The 23,149-nt window shown below is 37.6% G+C and overlaps 1 protein-coding gene across 1 annotated transcript in view; it reads right to left on the bottom strand.

Moving 5' to 3' along the window:
- Positions 1 to 23,149, bottom strand: part of LOC132394768 (low-density lipoprotein receptor-related protein 1-like) — a 1,611,265-nt gene that overhangs the window by 1,535,016 nt on the left and 53,100 nt on the right. The gene's annotated exons all lie outside the window — the stretch shown is intronic.

Raw genomic sequence — 23,149 nt, forward strand, 5'->3', positions numbered from 1 at the left:
GGTGACCTTACAGAAGTTCAAAAACTCATGAGGGTCATAGACAAGATCATCAATCATAGTCTTTCTCCCAGGGTAAGTGGAACCTAAAACTAGAGAAAGTAGGTTTATGTTTCAAGGGTAAAGATTTAAAAGGGATATGAGTGATGCCTATTCCACAAAGGGCCGCAGGAAAATGGAATAAATGCCAGAAGAAGTAATAAAGGTAAGTACAGTTACAAGGATTAAAAGGTGTTGAATCAGGTGCATGGATAGGAAAGTATTAAAGTGATAAAGGGCTAATGCAGTTAAATAGCACCAGCTCTGATAGACACATTGTTTGGCATTGATGAGTTGGGTTGACCTTAAAAAATTGAAAGCCATCATGATTCTGAAGTATTAATTATGGTGCAGCTCTGGCAGTAGTGTCATGGGATAGGGATATCTGAACAGAATCTCAGACAACACCAGGTGAGGTGTGCAAAGGCACCAAGGAACAGGATTAACCTTGAGTGGGAATATGCTGTGATGAGGAAGACACATCAGTGAGCACCAGAACTAAAGGAAAACTTAGATGAGAAAGTGAACAACACTGATTTAGGGGAATAGAGATGATGATGATAACCACACGTTTCAAGCAAGGTAGGTCTACAACCAAGAATGGAGATGATGCTGGAATCAGAAACTGGGACTCAGAACTGGAGACTATGGAGTGTGGGAATGTGTCCTTAAGCTTACCAAGTCTGCACCCGCACCATCACCATTTTATTCAATCACTCACATCGACGAAGGACAATGGCTAGTTAATCTACCAATACACACAGACCCCTATTTCTGAGCGAGAGTGCGCAGACCCTACTTAGCACAAGAGGACAATATTGAATCCTGGTCACTGGAGCTTTGAGAGAGTAACTCTATTTGATGTGCCTCTGTGTTGCTCAGGGCAGAAGTCTACACTCTAAAACCAGGGCAAAACTGAAACTGAAGGCAAAGGCTAGTGGAAACAAATGAAAGGAATGAGGAAACAAAGGATGTTTCAAGAGAGCACGGACCATAACCCCCTTCATCTAATTTAACAGCTTTAGATGCCAGAACAGCTCAGAGAATTGCAGATTGAGAATAATAATGCATAAATGAAGCATCAAGCAAAATTTAGGCTCAAAACTGTTTCATTCATAATCTGGTCAATAGATGTTTGAGCTCCAAGCAAATCATCTATCAGTGTGGGGTGGAGTGTTCTGAAGAAAATTGAGACCAAAATATATGCTGAAAAGGGACAGCAATAGATTTGGATCAACAGCAAAGGCCAAAAGGGAAGAAAACACATGGTTTAAGAACATGGTGCGATAAAAGAAAGTCTGAGTTGAGACAATACATAAGCAGCGGTGAAAAGAAGACTAATGAAGAACCTCACTGAAAAGTGCTGGGGGAATTCAGCAGGTCAGGCAGCATCTTTGGAAATGAATAACAGGTCTCGACTATTTATTAATTTCCATAGATGCTGCCTGGACTGCTGAGTCCCTCCAACATTTTGTGTGCATTGCTTTGGATTTGCAGCATTTGCAGACTTTCTCATGTTTATGATGAAGAACCTGTGATCACTGAGTTCATGCAATTAATAATCGTATCGTTTTTTGGTTTCTGATTATAGTAATTTAATATTTGTGCTAAAGTTTACGTATGTTTCAATTCATGTTTTCAAAGTTATAAAGATGATTATGTTAATAAAATAATTAGAAGGTTGTTAAATATCCCCTCTACATTTTTAGACAAGATTAAGATAAAGCTTTTGAGTATGGTAAAATTTGGTAAAGCTATCTCTGCAAATAATTAGTTAATTGGATAATGTATAAATAATTACTTGATGGTATAATTTACTGCATGCAGATGGTTAATGGCTTAATTTGTTATGTCATTTTAAAAGGGAAGAATTACGGTATGGATGACTGTGAATCTACCCATAATAACATACAGTGTGACATGACCTTGCTTCAAATGATCTGCTGCTGAAATCCTCGGGCATGATTTTGCTTCTTCTAGACTAAAGTATTCCAACACACCAGCTTTTATTTCTACACTTCAATGAGGACTTCAATTTTTCAACTATCACCAACAAGACTGCCAACCTGCAAAATTCTTAATTTTCAAAAGGACTCAATTTTATTAATTGCATTTTTGATTTCAAATCTGACCCTATTTCTGTAACCTTCTTTAGTTACACTATGAGCAACATGAGCAGAGACAAGTAGAAGACTGATGAAGAACCTTTTAGCACTGAGTTCATGACAATTAATAATCATATCATTTTTGCTGTTTTTGATTAAAGTGATTAATTGTTTACATCTGTATGTCCCTATTTATTAAATGTGATATACATTAACAAATATACTTTCAACAAACATTCACATTAGAATAGGCACAGGGTTTGGAGTTTGACTGTACTAATCAATATCAAAAGGATCACAAAATAATGTTGCTAACAGTTTATCCAGACTGTCACCTTTCTTTGAAGACGACTTGCAGCCAGGCCTGGCAGTGATTGATATTATTATTAGTGTCTTTGATGTGATTTCAGTGAAAGAACCTTAAAATTGCATGTGTTTTTCCTATATATTTGTAAATTCATATTTACACATTTATTCCCATGGATGCTGAAAAGGTCATCAACAAAGGACAAGCAAATGGATTCAGAACACATCTAGTTGCAGCCTTTCAAATTCCTGTAGCTTTAATATTCTCTTGCTTGTCCTCTAGAGCTTGAATGTTTATGGGTACGCACATTCAAGCTTCAATCTTCAGCCTTTTCATCTGACATTTCCACAGGTTAAATCCTTCATCCCTTTTACCCAGGAATTTAAAAAAAAGAACCATATTAATTAACCAGAGCTTGCTAACAGAAACTTGTGCCGACGTAACATTTTACCCCAAAAATGACAGATAATTAAATGAATAATTAGAGTGGAACAGGAGCAGATGTCTCTTATTTTGCATGGCATCTTCCTCCTACAACATCCTGTGCATTCTGAAATAAAATAATTTGTGTGTAGAAATCCTTGGTATTGCTCTCTGTATTAAATGAGGAAACAACATTTAGTATACTGCTATTAATGTTAAAGAAAATTATGTTAATTTACTTGCTACCTGAATAGTCATAGTTTTAATGGTTAGCCTTTAAACTGAGCACATGGATTTTAAAATTACTCATTAATGATGTTTCTTGATGCAAAGTTTGCTTAATAGCTTTTGTGCAGAGGTATCAAATGCTGATAGCTATTTAAACAAACCTCAAAGGACAAGAAGTTGTGAAGGGTTAATTCTAGGATTTTTTTTCTGACTGTGTAACGTGCTGAGCATATGTCTGAGGTACCTGATCTAAAAGAGGTCCAGCTGATAGTACAATAAGTAGATATCTTCTGGTTATCCAGCTGAAAACTTATAAATCAACTGATTCAAGGTTTTAATGAATAGCTGCAAAATTAGCTTAAACTAAAGTAGAAGCTAAATCATATAAAATAGAATATATCCCAAGTAGACTGTTAAAGCAATTCTGTGAAAAGACATACCTTTGAATTCATGATAGTGGGAACAACACTGAAGCAATCAGAGTTACAGTATTAAACAACACAGAAATGGGCTTTTTGAACCACCTTGCTTATGCCATACAAGATGCATTTTTGAGCTAATCCCATTTGCCTGTATTTCACCCATATCCTGAAAACTCTTCCTATCCACACACCAGTCCAAATGACTTTTATAAGCAGTAATTGTATCCACACTGACCACTTTTTCTGACAGCTCTTCTATACAAACGAACCACTTAGGCCTCCTTTAAATCTTTGCCCTTTCAATTTAAAACAATTCCATTGACCTGACTTTGGAAAAATGCTGTGACTATTCAAAGAAACATAGAAAAAATTCAGCGCAATACAGTACAGGCCCTTCGGTCCACAAAGCTGTGCCGAACATGTTTTTGTTTCTGACTCCACCACCATCGCCGGCAGCCCATTCCACACACTCACCACAATCTGCGTAAAAAACATACCCCTGACATCTCCTCTGCACCTACTCCCAGGCACCTTAAAACTATGCACTCTCATGCTAGCCATTTCAGCCCTGAGGAAAAGCCTCTGACTATCTACATGATCAATGCCTCTCCTAATCTTGTACACCTCTATCAGGTCACCTCTCATCCTTTGTCGCTCCAAGGAGAAAAGGCCGAGTTCACTCAACCTATTCTCATAAGGCATGCTCCCCAATCCAGGCAACATCCTTGTAAATTCCTCAGCACCCTTTCCATGGTTTCCAGATCCTTCCTGTAGTGAGGCAAACAGAATTGAGCACAGTACTCCAAGTGGGGTCTGACTTAGGTCCTATATAGCTGCAACATTACCTCTCAGCTCTTAAGTTCAATCACACAATTCATGAAGGCCAATGCACTGTATGCCTTCTTAACCACAGAGTCAACCTGTGTGTCCTATGGACTTGGACCCCATGATCTCTCTGATCCTCCACACTGCCAAGAGTCCTAACATTAGTGCTGTATTCTACCATTATATTTGACTTACCAAAATGAACCTCCTCACACTTACCTGGGTTGGACTCCATCTGCCACTTCTCAGCCCAGTTTTGCATCCTATCAATGTCCTATTGTAACCTTTGACAGCCCTCCACACTATGCACAACACCCTCAACCTTTGTGTCATCAGCAAATGTTCTAACCCATCCCTTCACTTCCTCATCCAGGTCATTTATAAAAACCACAAAGAGTAGAACAGATCCCTGAGGCACACCACTGGTCACTGACCTCCATGCAGAACATGACCCGTCTACAACCACTCTTAGCATTCTGTGGCCAAGCCAGTTCTGGATCCACAAAGCAATGTCCCCTTGGATCCCACACTTCCTTACTTTCTCAATAAGCCTTGCATGGGGTACCTTATCAAATGCCTTACTAAATTCCATATGTGCTACATCTATGGCTCTACCTTCATCAATGTATTTAGCCACATCCTTAAAAAATTCAATCAAGCTCGTAAGGCATGACCTGCCTTTGACAAAACCATGATGAGTATCCCTAATCATATTATACCTCTCCGAATGTTCATAAAACCTGCTTCTCAGGATCTTCTCCATCAACTTAACAACCACTGAAGTAAATCTCACTGCCCTATAATTTCCTGGGCTATCCTTACTTCCTTTCTTGAATAAGGGAACAACATCTGAAACCCTCCAAGCCTCCAGAACCTCCCTCGCTTCCCACAGTAGCCTGAGGTACATCCTGTCCAGTCCTGGTGACTTATCCAACTTGATACTTTCCAAAAACTTCAGGACATCCTCTTTCTTAATATCTACATTCTCAAGCTTTTCAATCCACTACAAGTCATCCATACAATCGCCAAGATCCTTTTCTGTAGTGAACACTGAAGCAAAGTACTCATTAAGTACCTCTTTTATCTCCTCTGGTTCCATTAACAATTTTCCACAGTAACACTTGATTGGTCCTATTCTCTCACGTCTTATCTTCTTGCTCTTCATATATTTGTAGAATGTCTTGGGGTTTTCCTTAATCCTGTCTGCCAAGGCCTTCTCATGGCCCCTTCTGGCTCTCCTAATTTCATTCTTAAACTCCTTCATGCTCGCCTTATAATATTCTAGATTCCTATCATTACCTAATTTTTTGAACCTTTCGCAAGCTCTTGTATTCTTCTTGACTAGATTTACAACAGCCTTTGTATGTCATGGATCTTGTACCCAACTACCCTTTTCACGTCTCATTGAAATGTACCCTACTCAGAACCCCACGCAAATATCTGTTGAATATTTACCATATTTCTTCTGTACGCTGCCCTGAGAACATCTGTTTCCAATTTATGCTTGCAAGTTGCTGCCTGGTAACCTCATATTTCCACTTACTCCAATTAAAGGTTTCCCTAACTTGTCTGTTCATCTTTTCTACACCCCTCATGATATTACTAACTTCTAAGCTGACCTTTGTCCTTCTACCCTGCATCAAAAACAGCCCCAGCCTGTCCAGTGTTTTCTCAGAACTTAAGCCCTTTCATCCCTGCAAAATGCACGCCAGTGTAATCATATTATTATGATAACAACAGGATCAAAGCTGCACACAATATTCCAGATGTAGTCTTATTACTATGGTCTTAACACAATGTTTTAACATTTGTTGTCAATGCCCTGATCGATGAGGCAAACAGCCTATCTGCCTTCTTTACCTATCTGTTCTTCTGTGTCACCACTTTCAGGGATCTTTACACTTTCATCCTTGTTTTCTCTGTTCTAGAAAATGCTCTGTGGTCCTATAATATACTGTGTAAGTGTTGCCTGGGTTTAAGCTTCACAAAATGCATTATTTTGTACTTATCTGAGTTACACTGAAACTACCATTCCTGTGGTCTCTTTCTCAGTTGACCTAGCTGCTGTAGTAATGTTAAGCAACACTCTGAACTGTCTGACAAATCACCAATTTTGGTATCATCCACAAAACTACTTATCATTCCATCTGCATATTTATCCACATTATTAATATACATGACAAACTGGGAATGCAGCACAGTTCCACATGGAACATTACTGGTCATAATCTTCCAGCTGAAAATCAAATTTTCATTGCTACCCTCAGACTCCTTCCATTACGTTTTTTAACTCCAAAACTAATTGAAAGATAAACACAGAACAAGGATAACTTGCATATATATGATCTTTGTTTTGCACATATGACATAAAGGCATAATGACGTATGCCATTCACATACATTTATATATAACCTGTAATGAATTTATATAATAAATAAATAATGTAACAACATAGAATACTCAAGCAATATATCTACAATATTACTCAAATATTACTGAAATATATAAATGCACAACACCTTCTGCCAAAATAATTTTGTATCCAACTGGCCGGGTCACATTGGATCCCCGGTAATATGAACTTTTGGACATTGACAAAAGCTTTGCTAAAGTCCTTGTTGATATTTGTCTGCTGCTCTGCCTTAATCAATTTTCTTGGTCATCTCTTCAAAAAAACAATTAAAATTTTTAAAGGTAAAGCTGTTACGCCATGTTTCAGCATGTCACTGAGTGAATGGTCGTTACCATCTGAGCATAAAAAGGCTGATCACTGGAGGAGTAGAAATTATTGCTTCTTTGAAATTCCATGAAACTGGAGAGCCCAGATTGCCATTACTTTATTCTGATTACAAAGCAGATGAGTATCTCAACCACCTGGAGAATTGCCTCAGTTCTTGAAAAATTTATAACTTGATAAGAGATATAGAACAAATCTCTTAGTTTTGTCCAGAAATAGCTCAGCTCTTTGAAAGTTAATACAGTTGTGACCTTCAGAACCACAAACAAAGTAGTAGAGCTAAAACTTGCTTATTGCATCTCCAGACAGTACAGTCTACTAATACAATTAGGGAATATTAAATTTCTCTCTAAATTTGTCAAAGGACTTGACTGATTCTTTGTTGGCACAAAAAAATGTAAGCAAAAGTATACTTGATGGGGAATCTCACACTTGCTATGGAGACAAACTCAATGAATTTTTTCTGTAACCTTTCAGTTTGTCAGAATCAATTCTACTTCTATTTAATGAAAACAAAAAAGAAAACAATAAACTATGAATCTAAGATACAGAAATTCCTTTACAACTTTTAAAATATCTTTGCACATAAAATCTCTTCACTTACAAAGACTTCAACTAATCTTGATAGGAGAAATATCTAATATATTTAAATTTACTTATACATTTTTTATAAATCTAGCTTCTCATGTTGATGGTCAGAATTTACACACTCAAAAACTTGGTAGGTAGATTGGAAGACAAGCCAAATCAAAACTGACAAATTAGACTTATTAATTCTTGGGTGATAACCTGACAGAAGTAACTTCAGTTTCATTTTTAATCAGAGAAATTAAAATAACCACTACAATTGATTAAGACACAATACCAAGCTCATTGAAATACTTACACTGCTTATTTGCCTGAATCAACTACTCACTGGAACACAAGATATTATTTCAAGGAGTTTGGATGGTGATGGATGTACAATTGAAGAGTAGGAGGAAATAGTATTTTTCCAAAGCTGTCTTCCACTTTCTTATGCAAACCTTGATTCTGTATAGCTAATGCTGCAAGCACACAGTTGTGAGGAGAACATACCAACTCCCCACAGGCAGTGGTGGGAAATGCACACACACCGTTCAGTAAACACTGGCACCGTAAAGTGATTGGGCTAATTGGTTTGTTATTGGGCAAATACATTCCTTTTCCTTTATGATTGGAATGATTCTCACTCTGCAGGAATATTCCTTTTTAGCAGAATTAATTTCTATTTTTACTTGGGGACTGTTGTGCCATATTTCAAAATCACAATGAGGTTTATTATCACTGACATATGTCATGGAATTTCTTGGTTTGTGCCAGGAGTGCAGTGCAAGATATAAAAATTACCATAAGTTACAAAATAAATAAAAAGATCAAAGGATGAATAATCAGGTAGTGTTTATGGACTGTTCAGAAATCTGATGGTGGAGAGGAGCTGTTTTAAAAATATTGGTTTTGAGTTTTTAGGGTTCTGAACTTCCTTGTAACATTAGACATAGTTCAAAGGAGGTACCCACAAATTATTCAGGGAATGGAAGGCTTATTTTATGAGGAGTGTTTAATGGCTCTGGGCCTGTACTTGCTGCAATTTAGAAAAATGATGGGGGTGGTCTCATTGAAGCATATCGGATGTTGAAAGGCCTAGATAGAGTGGATTTGGAGGGGATGTTTCCTGTGGTAGGGGAGTCTAAAAGCAGAGGGCACAGCCTCAGAATAAAAAATACGTTCATTTAAATTCCTTTTTTCTGGACCAGAACTTTGAGGATTGGGAGAGTATTGTAGGGAGGTAGGAAATGGCAAGTTAGGATTGGTCAATGATGTTATTGCTGAATGGATGTTGTCAGATGGAAGTATCACTAAATCCTGATATAGCTTTTTTAATACTTGGGTGAAAATTGAATTAAGGGCAAAAGGTTGTACTTGATTGTTCCATTTTGTTGTGGATAAGAAATGTGCATAATCTGAAGCTACATAGAAAGGATGATAACATAACATCTATGCTTGACAAATGGTCACCTGAAGTAAATGACATGCATACAATACTCCTCAAATGTGTCCTGAAATATCAAAGTAAATTTATCTAAGTACATATATGTCACCATATACAACCCCAAGATTCATTTTCTTGTGGACATATTCAACAAATCTATAGAATAATAACTATAAGAGGAACAATGAAAGGCTGGCAAACTAGGGCATTCGACCAGAGAGCAGAAGGCAACAAACTGTGCAAATTTAAACAGAATAAACAACAATAATTAAAAATAAATAAATAAATAAATAAACAAACAAACAAACAAATAAATAAATAGGCAATTAATGTTGAGAACATGAGATGAAGTGTCATTGAAAGTGAGTCCATTGGTTCTGAGAACATTTCAATGAGGCAAGTGAAATTGAGTGAAATTATCCCCTCTGCTTCAAGAGCCTGATGGTTGAGGGTTAGTAACTGTTCCTGCTCCTGGTGATGTGAGTCCTAAGGCTTTTGTACCTTCTTCCTGATGACAGCAGTAAGAAGTGAGCAAGTCCTGGGTGGTGCAAGTCCCAGATGATGGATGCTGCTTTCCTGCGACAGTGTTCCACGTAGGTGTGCTCAGTGGTAGGGAGGGCTTTACTCGTGATGGACTGGGCTGTAAACATTACTTCTTGTAGGATTATCCATTCAACATCATTGGTGTTTGCATACCAGGCTGTGATGCAGCCAATCAATTGGGTCTCCACCACAGATCTATAGAAGTTTGACAAAGTTTGTCAAATATTGTGTCCAAGCATGAGTGCTGGGCATCACCCCATCAGCAACACTCTGGCCAGGTCTTCAAAAAATCAATACATGCATCTCTAAACATTTAGGCACAAGTGAAGAGCTGTCCTCTTCAAGGAATGACCATAAATAACTAATTAATGCAACTGATTAAAATACATGAATCACTTACATAGGTGACATTCAGCTATTTTAAGTGTCAATCAAATAATTTCATGTGTTAGTTCTGCTCACAATTTACAGCTTTGAAAATTGATAAAAGCATATTCTATATTATTTATTTTACTCATTGCTTCTGCCTGGTGTCTAAATCATGAAGAGGAGACAGCTTTCTGGAATTAACTACCTTTCAAAGACCTAATGATTTCATTAAAGGTTATTCCTCCTGCTCTGCAGCACAACTGCCTTTATTCACCAGGTTCCCACCATGTCTGGTTGTTGAGAGTTGGGGGGTAGTATCATGCAGAATGAAATGAGTAGCCAGTGACTGTTAAGTGGGGGAAGGATGAAGAGGCAGTGAGACGGAATAGTTTTAAGGGAGTGACAAAAAATATGGAAAGGACTTGAGTAGGCATCCAGGAGGACTAATGGAAAATGAGGACTGGGAAAGTGGGATGAGATGTAATGAGTCAGAGCTTTTGACTATGTGAGCAAAGGATTGGAGGTGTGAATGAAAGATGTGATGAGTAAGAATGGAAGGTAACAACATTTGTGTTTATATCTGTCAGTGTGCATAGATTGTGTACATCTGGCAGTGGTTAAATGTGAGTAGATAGTTGTGTGCTTGTACATATATATTCAGTGGCCATTTTATTAGGTACACCAGCACACCTGCTCATTAATGCAAATATCTAATTAGCCAGTCACGTGGCTGCAATTCAATGCCTAACAGTGGAGATGATATAAATATATTTTTGAACAAACATGGTCAAGACATTAAATTGTTGTTCAGACCATACATCAGAATGGGGAAGAAATGTGATCTAATTGACCATGGAATGATAGTTGATGCCAGACACGATGGTTTGAACATCGTAGAAACTGTTGATACCCTGGGATGTTCACGCACAGCAGTCTCTAGAGTTTACAGAGGATGGTGTGAAAAACAAAAGGGAGAATGAGTGAGTAGGCAAAGATGCCTTATTAATGAGAGAGTTCAGAGAAGAATGGTCAGACAGGTTCCAGCTGGCAGGAAGGTCAAAATAACCACACACAACAGTGCAGTAACAGCAGTGATGTGCAGAAAAGCACCTTTGAATGCACAACATGTCAAACCTTGAAGTGGATGGGCTACTTCAGCAGAAGGTCACAAACATACACTTTGTGGCCACTTTATTATATAGAGTAGACATTAAATAAAGTGGCAACTGTGTGTGTGTATATGTGTGTGTGTTTCAGTTCATGCAGGCACATTTGAGTTAAAATAGGTAGAAAACTGAAGAATTCATGGGTTCATAAACATTGAGTACCAGGTGATAATGAGAATAAATAAATAATAAAAAAATAAAAAAAGCAGGATTGGCTGCCTGCATCATAAAGATTGACACATTCAACAGCTTAACATGTATCTGGTTTATGTATATTGAGTTAGGGCCAACTGGTGGTGTAATGGCATCAACACTGGACTTCAAAGAGAGATGGTCTTGAGTTCAAACCCAGCCGGGTCCCAACCTGGGTAGCAGCGGTATTTGTGGGGTAGAAAGGACTGGCAATCTACTTCCGTATCTTGCCATGATAACATATGGTCCATGAGGTCATGAAAAGTCGGAATTGACTAAATGACTGAACAACAATATATTGAGCTAATTGAACAGTATTTTGAGGCAAATTAAATTGCCAATGAGAAAGGAGTACTAATTTTGCTGAGTGCATTGGATTTGAAAGTTTACAGTTTGCATCGAATTTTAACTGCTCCAACTAAACCAGCTGAAATGATCTTTGCTGATATTGTGAAAAAAATTATTTGAAACCAACATCATTGTTGATTGTAGGACAGTTTAGATTTCATAACAGAATAAAAAAAATGATGGGGAGTCTGTTTCAGCATACATGGCTGAATTGAAAAGATTATCTTAGTTTTGTCAGTTCTACAATAAGCTTAATGATACATTGAAAGATAATTCAGTTTGTGAAATCTTACAAGAAAGCATTCAAAAATGCACAGCTTTTATTTAAACAAGCAGTTAAAATAGTTATATGAATGGAAACAGCGAACAAAGTAGAAATTGAGATGCAGTTGCATGAACAAAATTGCAATGGTTAAACAAAAACTGGCCTAGCCAAACAAATTGTGCTACCATTGTGGCAAGGTCTCACATAGATGAAACCAATGCAAGTTTAAAGGCAAATTCTACAGAAAATCTGAAAAAGTAGGACACATGCAAAGAGCATTTTGAACAGACAAAAATAAATGGCCTGCATGGGAAAGAGAAAAAGTTAAGAAGTCAAGTTGCACTAATCTGCATGTTGATGATGAAAAAAATCTGATAATGATGAGGGTGACACAGGCAACACAAACAAAATGCTGGAGGAACGCAGTAGGCCAGGCAGCATCTATAGGAAGAAGTACAATCGACATTTCGGGCCGAGACCCTTCGTCAGGACTGGTCTTGTAAACGACAAGTTTGAGAGTTCAATTCCGACTGGAGTCTCAACATTTAGGGTGGCACAGGCTAGCTTTGAGATTTACGATGTCAAAAGTAATAATAGATAAGCAATATGGCTGACACCAGAAGTGAATGGCAAAATAATTAAAATGGAATTGGACACTGCCTCAGCTTTTTCAGTTATTCCACAAAATTACTTCAAACAGCATTTCAGAGATACTAAATTGAAGCCTGACAGGTATCCAACAAAGAATTTAAACTGGAGAAAAGATAACTCCTGTAGGAATAACATTTGTAACAGTGAAATACAACAACCAGCAGGCCACATAGATCTTGTAGGTAATAAAAAAATAGGTTGGCCATCATTCTGGGAATGGGTAAGGTATTACAACTTGATTGGAGATCCACCCACCATTTACATGCCACATCCCCTACAATGAAGCCAACTGAAAGTGAATAAAGTACAAGATGATGCCACAGCTGTCTCCATGCCACACACTACCACTGTTGCCCAACAAACAAGTACCTCTGTGCATCTGGTTGGAAAGCATATTGGACCAGAGGAATCGTTGAAGTGACAGAAGTAGTGGTCTGACTATGACAATTTTTGTAGGCAACATATCTGAGAAAGCTTCTCATAAGTTAATTGGACAATTACTTGAAAAATGTGGCCTGGTTTTAAGCTGGAAGAGAGTTCAAAGAGCTTCAGGGAAGTTGCAAGCATTCGGCTTTTGTGAGTATAAAGAACTAGAATCTACACTGTGCGCATTAAGGTTATTGTATGAATCAGAATCAGATTTAATGTCAACTGCAAACGTGGTGAAATCTGTTACCTTTGCAGCAACAATACAATGCAATACATAATAAAAGTGGGAGAAAAAAGCTGTGCATTACAGTATGTATATAAGGTATATATTAAATAGTTAAATAAGAGTGCAAAATAATAGAAATAAAAAATAACTTCAAATGGGAGATAAAAAGCTTGTAAAATTAGATGCAAAGGCCAAAGCCCACCTGTTTGATTAAAAGGCCAAAAAGAAAAGAGTCAATGGAGACACGAAAACTGAGGATATGTCAGGTGATGTTGTGGAAGCAGAAACCAAGAGGAAAGATGAGATAATAAAGGGATTAATAAAAGGATTAGTAAGAGAATATTCCAGTGAACTAAATGCACCTTTCTAAGATCAAAATGAACAAACAAAGGAGAAGAAAAGTGTCCAGTGCTGTCAGAACCACATCCTGCAATCTTGGAATCAATTCCTAAAACCCCCAATACCTGAGAATATTTTCACAGCGACAATTCTCACCTGCCAAGCAGATTGATTCTGTTTGTTAGGAAAGACGTTATCCCATAAGAGCCTGAAAGCCTCATCAGTGAATTGGACAATTTAAAAACTGACTGTACTGTGAATGTCTGTAGAGTAGTTGTATTACATAGTATATTGTAGAGATGCATTCTCTATTAAGTTGGAATTTATAGCTAAGCAGGGAGGAGTGTTGTCTATTTAATACTTCAGAAATATTTGAGTTATCTTGCATATAAATTGCTTGATTAAGCATTCATTATAGTTTATATAATTCATTACGGGTTATATGCTGAAATAGGTGAATTGCATATGTCATCACACTACCACATAATAAGTGCATGCCTCAGCAAAAGTTAAAAACAAAGCTAGACTCAAATCTCTCAGCTCCTTGTCAATGACCAGGGAGGACGATAGACCTGCTGTGCAAAGGACAATAATTTTGGGGGCGATTGAAGTTAATTGGTTTGTTTTACACAATGTACAATTGGAGAGAGTTATGTGTAGTCAAAACTAGATATCAGTAAAAGGGCATTGCAAGTTAAAAGCAGTAGAAAGACTGAGCATATCATTTAAGTGAAAAAGTCAGGGTGTCAGGACTGGAACTAAGAGATGAGCCAGTTCTGCCTGGTTTTGCCTGCTGCTCCACAACATCTACATTGAACTGAGACTGTAGCCTGCTCCACTTGCAGTGAAGCCTTTCATAAAACTTCAGTTAGGAATGCTATTTGTTTGTGCTTATTGTTTGCATGATTTTTTTTTCTCTCTCTGCACATTGGGTACTTGATGGTACTTGATTTAAAATGCTTCTTGTGGGTTTCTTTGTTTCTTTGTTTTGTGGCTGCCTGTATGGAGACGAATCTCAAGGTTGTATAATTTATACGTATTTTGATAAAAATCTCAATTTGAACTTTGAAGGACAGTGGTCAGGAAGAAGTGCACATTGACAGCATCATGTACTGTGTGTAGAAGAGAGACAGGTAATTGACAAATAGAAAAAGGCCATGGACAGATCCTGAGCTACTATCAGAGCTGCTGTGGGAGAAACTTTTAGAGGAAATTCTCTGGCTACTAATAATTAGAAAGAAAATGAATGAGGTAAGCAATTAAACTGAAAATAACTTCATGCCATATGCTTTTCACACTTAATAAAGGTAAATAAGGTGATGGAGGATGGTGTAAGTTTGGTGATAGCTGATGAGCTACATATTAAATATCATTCTTTGACAGTGACCTCTCCAGGGCAAAGTTACAGTCAAAATTGGAAGCAGACCCTTCAGTCCAAATGACACACCAATCACGATTCCCATACAAGGAAGTCCCATTTGTTTGTACATGGATCATATCTCTTATAATTTTCTCTATCCATGTAGTTATCATATTCCCTAAAACTTTGTTAGTATACCTACCTTCACTACTTCCTTTGCTAGCTCATTTCAGGTGGAAAAAGTTGCCTTTCGGGCTCCTATTCAGGCCCCTAGTTCGAGTTGCATCTCTCAGAGGTGTTATTGAAATATTGAGATTTCTGGATTGGACTGTAGTTCATATTGGCCACTTTCAGTTCCTTATTTTTTTCATGTTCTCAGCCATTCCCTCTTGTTGCTGATTTGTGGACCGGGGATCTGGGTGATCTGTTAGTTTTTCTGCAGGGGAGGGGAGTTGGGACGTTTGCGTGTTTTTGTTCTTTTTCTGCATTTTATGGCCATCTGCTGAAGACGAACCTCAGAGTTGTATTCTGCATACGTACTTTGATACTAAAATCAATGTTTGAAATCTCTGCCCTCTCACCTTGCATGTAAGCCCTCTAGTTCTTGATCCTCTAATACTTGAGAAAGGATTGTGCACAGTCACCCTAAATATTCCCAGCATTATTTATACACCCTCAATCTCTTAGCTCCATGAATAAGGCCCCAAAATGCTCAACCTCTTTCAAATGCAGTCTCAACAATGTCTGAAGGGGGCAGGGTGGAAGAAGAGGGGAAGAGAGAGGGGAAGGAGTTGGAAGCATCAGAGAGACACTCTGTACTGATCAATAAACCAACTGCATGGAATTGAATGAACTTGCCTGGTGCCTCAGGGCTGGGGGTATCTGTTCCTGCACCACACCCCCCCCACCTGGTACCCCTTCTCTGCCACCTGTCCCACAGCCTCCCACAGTGCTACACCCTTGCCATTCCCAGCATCCTTTGCTCCCACCAGATTTAGAAACTCATTCTCTGCTCCATGTGGACAAGTACATTGCAATGTAAATGTGTTGGGCACCCTAACTATAAATATGTGCCAAAGACTTTTGCATAGTACTCTATTTATTCACATAAACGTACACATACATACACACACAGACACACACACACAGACTGGGATGAGGTTACTAAGATTGCAGATGATGCAAAGTTTGGTGGCATTGTGGATAGTGAGGAAGGCTGGAAAGGATGATCTCATGGCCCAGGTTAATAGCGTGTAAAGAAGGCATATGGCTTGCTTGCCTTTCTAAGTCAAGAAATTGAGTTCAAGAGTCAGGAAGTGAAATTGCAGCTTTATAATACTCTGTTTCAGCTGCACCTGGAATAAAACCATAAGGCATAGGAGAATAATTAGTCCATTTCACCCATCAAGTACTCTGACATTCCATCATGGCTGATGTATTATCCCTCTCATTCTTCGGCCTTCTCCCAATAACCTTTAATACCCTTACTGATCGAGAACCTATCAACCCCGCTTTAAATATACTCAATGACTTGGCCTCCATAGCCCTTTGTGGCAATGAATTCCACAGATTCACTACCCTCTGGCAAAAGAAATTCCTCCTCATCTCTATTCTAAATGAACAGTGTTTGTTGTTGCACAGCTGGAATTTTCTGTTATATAATGTTAATATAAAGAGCGGTGCCATTTTAGCTTGTGTTCAAATTTCTTCCTCAGTGCAACGGTTGGTGTGCGCAGCTGTAAGAAGAAACTACAGGGAACATTGCTTGCAATGATCTCTCTCTCTCTCACTTCCCACGAGACCTGTTCTTTTCAAATGGCTCCCATCTTGCTTTGATGTCACTCTCTTACTCACTACTTTCAAATTATGATTCGGTGCCGATGAGACTTGTTCACATTCTGAATGTTGTGTCATTTCTAGTCACCACATTACAGAAAGACCAGGATGCTGCCTGGATTTGAGGCCATGAGCAAGAATGAGTGGTTAACCAACTAAGATTGCCTTTGTGGAGCAAAGGAGGCTGAGGGGAGACCCTATAGCAGTTTAAATTATGAGTGGCGTCAATAGAGTTGACAGCTGGTACCTTTCTCCCTAAGGGTGAAGTACCTAAAGTTAGAAAGCATGCACTTAAGCAGAGAGGTGGGAGTATTCAAAGGAAATGTCTAGAGGCAAGTAGGCAGAGTGCCAAAGGACAGGTTTCCGTGCAGAACTATTCTATGTCATAATAATGAGAATGCGTATCAGGGTGGAGACCAAGATGAAAGAGATGAGAGGGATTGGCATCAGTTGACAGAGGTGGTGACAGTTATTTTCACCAATGCCACCTGATCTGTCAAGCACAGACCATAAGATTTCAGGAGCAGAATTAGCCTACTTAGCACATCAGGTCTTCTCTGCTATTACATCCATTTTCCATCTCTGCCCCAATCTCCTGCCTTCTCCCTGTATCCTTTAATTCCCTGACTAATCAAGAACACCCTTAAATATGCCGAATGATTTGACCTCCATGGTTGCCTATGGCAATGAAATCCATAGACTCACCTCCCTCTGGCTAAAGAATTGACCAGTTCTGACACAAATTAGAAAGGATGTTTACTTGAAATTTCTGATGTGAAAGTTAAGCCTTAAACACCGAAGCAGGCTTCAAAGGAAGATGAGGTATTATTCCTTGATTTCATTCTCTGCCTCATTAAAACAGTGCAAGAGACCGAAGATCAGAGTTGGAGTGGGATGGAGATTTGCAGTAAAATTGGAAGCAGTGGATCACTGTTTCAGAGTGGAACAATAGTTCCTTTATTATGTGCATGACAGATAAAACCGATGATACATAATACAACTCTGTAAGACTTGCAAGATTCAAGATAAATTCAGAAATCTAGCCCTACATAAAATAAGCGAGTAGATGCAAACTGATTTTTTGATAAATAGTTTGATATATTACCCAATGAATAGAAAAAGTAATTTAGCAAATCTGTGACCTCAGCAAATGCTTTTTACTTATCAAGCATTTATTTTGTTGCTGAAAACTATTATTGTCAATGCTCTGGGCATTAAATACAGAAATAGATTTGAAACAACACGTAAATAGGATTTAACCATCTCTTTATCCTTATGCATAAAAATATATAATTGCTTATGATTCAATGCCATAAAAATAAACTATTTTCATTCTTTAATTCCCAATAATACCTTTCCAGCTGAGGAAAACCTGTATTTCTGCAGCTTTAACTTAATACCCAATGCAAAGAAATACAGTAAACTAACAAATCACATCATGCTTATTCTGCTTAAGGATATAAAATCAGTTTGCACTTTAGAAAAATTCACATTCTGTTCTGAGGGTATGCTAGCTAACTCGGGACACAAGTGAGTGCAGATGTTGGAAACTTGAGAAACACACAAAAGACTGGAGGAAGTCAATATAATAAGGACAATCTTAGGAGCCAGGGTTCCCAACCTTTATTAGGTTATGGACCCCTACCATTAATGAGGGGTACATAGACACCAGGTTGGGAACCCCTACTAGAGAAAAATGGAGTTTCAACATCGACCAGAAACATTTCCCTTTATAGCTGCTGCCTTATCCATGTCAACTAACTCACCTAATTGAGTGTGAGTGTGTGTGTGTGTGTGTGTGTGTGTGTGTGTGTGTGTGTGTGTGTGTGCGCGCACAATAAACTGAAATCAATTATAATGACAATTGCTAACCGCTCTTACACTACTCTTCAACAAGGTTGAGACAATTGTAGCAACTATTCTAATTTCTATAAATAACTTAGAGATTTTATTGTAATTTCAGTGGGTCATGATTTGTGCTAAAAGGATAATGGAAGGAGACTGAATAACATTCATAAGAGAACTGGTTAAATCTTGGGGTCCATAGATGCCCTCAGTTCGTGGCATAAAAGGTTTGGAAAACTGTGGGTTAAATACTTGTACGGAGAAATGTACAAAGAAGAAAAAGGAGACTAACTAGATATCCATTTCAAACAGCTGGCATAGAAATGATGGGCCCAATAGCTTAATTCCTTGCAATTCTATGAATCAACTTGCATTTATTATTCCTGATGGAATTTTTTTCTATCTACAATTGAAGAATAGTAATAACAGAGAAAACTGCAAGCTTTGCCCAAGACTTAGAAAATGTTGAATTAGAATTAGTTTAATATTTTTTAACTAAATGCATTTAGGTTGCAGAATCTTTGAAACAAATCAATTTATCTCATCTTCCGACTGATTTTTTTGAAATGACTGAATATATGCAACAAAAATACAGACAGCTGTGTCAGTCACAGCCAAGTCTTTATTAGATTATGTATAAAGAACCCTTCTCCAGGTTGATAATGTGATATGAAATATCACTTATATCACATTGTTATGCACACATATCTTCATTTAAAATGACAGACAAATAAATCAAAGTTGAAAATAAGAAAACATGCATCTGGCTTAAGTTCTCAGCGAATGTAATTTATTTAAGTTGTTTTGAATTTTAAGCAATAAAATGGAGCTTAAAAATGAGAGTTTAATTAAAAAAAACAAAGCTTGCTAGCACCTATAAACAAACTAGATGAAGGCCCGATTTTATCCAGATAATGTCAATTCATAACTTATTTAATTCAATAAATGCCTTAACTTTTAAAGGTGTTTATAGACTTGCAGCATGTAAATGTATATATTATTTCTTAATTGTTTAAAAGGTATTCATGTCAATTTGGTTCGGTTAGTACTCTCTTCAATCTTGATTAGGAAGCTTTGATCCAATGCTTTACCAAAGACGCTACACTGAGTGCATAATGGTTGTGTGGTTAGTTTGTTGGAGGCTATTTGGAAAAGGAAGAGTTCCATTTCTATCTAAGAAGGTTGCTCAAGTGACACGCACAAAATGCTGGAGGAACTCAGCTGATCAAGCAGCATCTAAGGAGAGGATTAAAAGCTGATGTTTCAGTACGAGGCCCTCCATCAGGATTTTACCCCACAATGAGCTTCAGAGAAAATGTAGTAACAAGAATTTTTAAGAAAACAATTCTGGAATTATTTAGCAGGTCATGAGTCATATGTGAAAAGAGAAAAGTAAATAATATTTCAGGTTGATGAAGTTTTATCAGAATCAAGATAACGTCACTTTTACTATTTACAGCAGGGGTTCCCAACCTGAGGTCCAAGGACCTCTTGGCTAATGGTAGGGGTCCATAACGTCAAAAGGTTGGGGACCCCTGATCTAGAACCTGCTGCTAATAAAGTAACAATGAGGTTTATTTGGACAAATTTAATAATTATACTTCTAAGGAAACCATTGGTGTTGAAGTATTGTTGGAGATTCTGAGGGTGATCGAAGGGCAAGTTTTTTGCTTTTTGTTGCACTAATTCTTAGTTATAATATATTGAAGCACATTAGCTTTTCTTACCTCCATTTTTTACGGCTAAGCTGCAAAAATTGATCAAACCAGAATTCAATAATTCAGGTGTATCTCTATTGTCTCTATTAATTGTTCTGATCCTCAATGCATTTGTCTTCTTTTGCAATCAGTTTACAAGTATTTGGCAAAGAAACAGCATGCTGACTCTGATGTCAGTATTGGCCCTTTGAGCATCAAGTAGTCCTCATTTTATAATGAGGTTTGCATTTCATCTGTATGAAGGACTTGAGCCACAGGCACACCATTGTGCAGAAAAGTTTGTGATTATCAAACTTCTGCAAGGTTAATGTGTGAGTTGCATAAAAAGTAACAGACTGCACACCGTGCCTTGCAAATGGATGTGTCAGCAAAGCATATTCCCCAGTGATACCTGAACTATCTGGCATAGACCCAACATGCATGTTTTCTGGCAAATATAGATGCACGGGCCCAGGTGTACGCTCTGTTTATCTTGATATAGTGTCATGAAATCCTCTATGCTTTATGCTTCATTTGAAACATAGCAGTGACATCATGGTGATCTCTGAGTCTGACACTGGTGGTAGAGGCATGTGCAAAAGATTCTGGAGTGAAGCTTGAACCTATAATTTCCCAAGCAGAGACAACTCTCCTCTTCAGTCTTGGATGGCACAATATTATTAATTTTCTGAAAAAAAATCTCTGAAGATTACACCAAGGGCAAAAATAAAACATATTTCTCAGCCTTAACTGACTTTCAACTCTCAGGTTTTTATTCATTTTCATGCACAGGTAAGATTCAGTTACTGTCGTTATCTTGAGTCACGCATGAGATAGGTAATACAAGGATGTTGTACTTCCATCATGAAAGGAAGATTATATTAAACATTTTATAACCATTATCATTATATACGGTCACTTTAATTCTGGATTTTATTTAACTAACTACAGCTCTGAGCTGCCACATTGGGACATAAAATTGCATCAGTACCAAATAGAAAGTTACAATCTGGAACAAAACAAAACACTGGGTGAAGGTGCTGCTTGACCTGTTGAGTTCTTCAAGTGTTCTATTATTTTTGGGGGGGCGTCACGCGATGACGTAGGATCGAGGCGTTGGGAATCCAGCTCCCTCGTAAAAAGTAATGAAATAGGGTTTAAATGAAGAAGAGTTAACAAATATCTACTAGAAACTATTTATAAGTAACTCAGGAATATCTTTTAATATGGCTCCTAAACTAAAACAAAAGCAGGCTATTACTTCGAAGACTGTGCAAATTGGCGGGGAAGAAGGCCTAACCGTCTCGGCAAAGCCTCGGACTCAAGTTGGATCTCCTCCCAGCGAAGTGCATGGCACTTCTGATGATGCGGGACAGGAAGTTGCAGCAATGTCGGCGGTCTCTAAGAAGAAACGGTATGAAAAATGTATGCACGAAGAAACAAGTATGCATAAACAGATATTAACAAAACTACAAATCCCAACTATGGCTGGAAGTGAAATTGGAAGTGGAATCAGACTCTTTGGGAAATTCAGAGGAAGAAGAAGAAGAAAAGAAGGAGGAGATTAAAGGACACATAAAAGATATCCTGATATATATTATGAATGAATGCAAAGCTATAAGAAGGATGCAGAATACACTCGATAATGTGATGGAAAAACAAAATAAGATGAATAATAAAGTTAAAGAGATGGCAGTAAAAGTGGAAGAAAACACTGAACGAATAGATAAGAAAGAAGACAATAATCTTGCCTGGACAATAGAAAGAAAATGGATGTTGGAAAAAATAGATGCACTTGAAAACTCTGGTAGACGAAATAATATCAAAATTGGTGGTCTTATGGAAGGTACAGAGGGAGAAAATCCAATAAAATTCTTTCAAGAATGGATTCTGAAAATTTTGGAAATGAAAGAAGGAAGCCAAGTAATTGAAATTGAAAGAACACAGGGAGCTTTAAGACCAAGACCTCAACAAGATCACAATCCAAGATCAATTTTGATAAAATGCTTAAGGTACCAAGATAAAGAAATGATCTTGAAGGCAGCTACTCAAGGTGCTAAAAAGAGAAATGGGCCATTGATAATAGAAGGGAAAAGAGTTTTTTTTTATCCAGACATAAGTTACGATCTTCTGAAGAGGCAGAAGGAATTTAATCCAGTGAAAAAATCTTTATGGGAAAAGGGCTATAAATTTTTATTGAGCTACCCAGCAAAATTGATAATTTTCCTGGATAACGAAGAAAGAAGATTTTTCGTTGACTACCGGAAAGCGGAGAAATTTGTACAAGAACTACCTGATGTCCATGAAGAGGAGTAAAGAATTATAATAATGAAATGGACTAATGATGAAAACTGAAACAAGGTTGGACTTGATGGACAGTTATATAAAAAAATAGTTGAGTATTAATTGGGAGTAGAGATTAATTATTTTCTTTTTTTTTCTTCACTAATATATGTTCTTTTTATTTTGTGGGGGAGCTGGAGGAGCTCCTGATCGATGGCTGCAAGTTTCATGTGTACAATCATGGTGATTGCAATGACCCATAAAATGGGGGGGGGGTAATGTTGTGTTCTTTTTATTCGCAACATTAGTGGGGGGGGGGGGGTACTTCATTTTTTTTCTTATATACTAATTATCTTTCTTCTATTTTTCTTCTTTTTTGCCTGGATGGGGAGAAACTCATAGCAACATGGAGAATTTTAAAGAGTTCCCAAGGTATTATGAATGATTAATTTACTTAATTTTTTAAGTTTTAATGTTAATGGAATTAATGGACCTTGAAAAGAAAA

The sequence above is a fragment of the Hypanus sabinus genome, chromosome 5 (genome assembly GCF_030144855.1).
Source record: "Hypanus sabinus isolate sHypSab1 chromosome 5, sHypSab1.hap1, whole genome shotgun sequence".
Taxonomy (NCBI): Eukaryota; Metazoa; Chordata; class Chondrichthyes; order Myliobatiformes; family Dasyatidae; genus Hypanus; species Hypanus sabinus.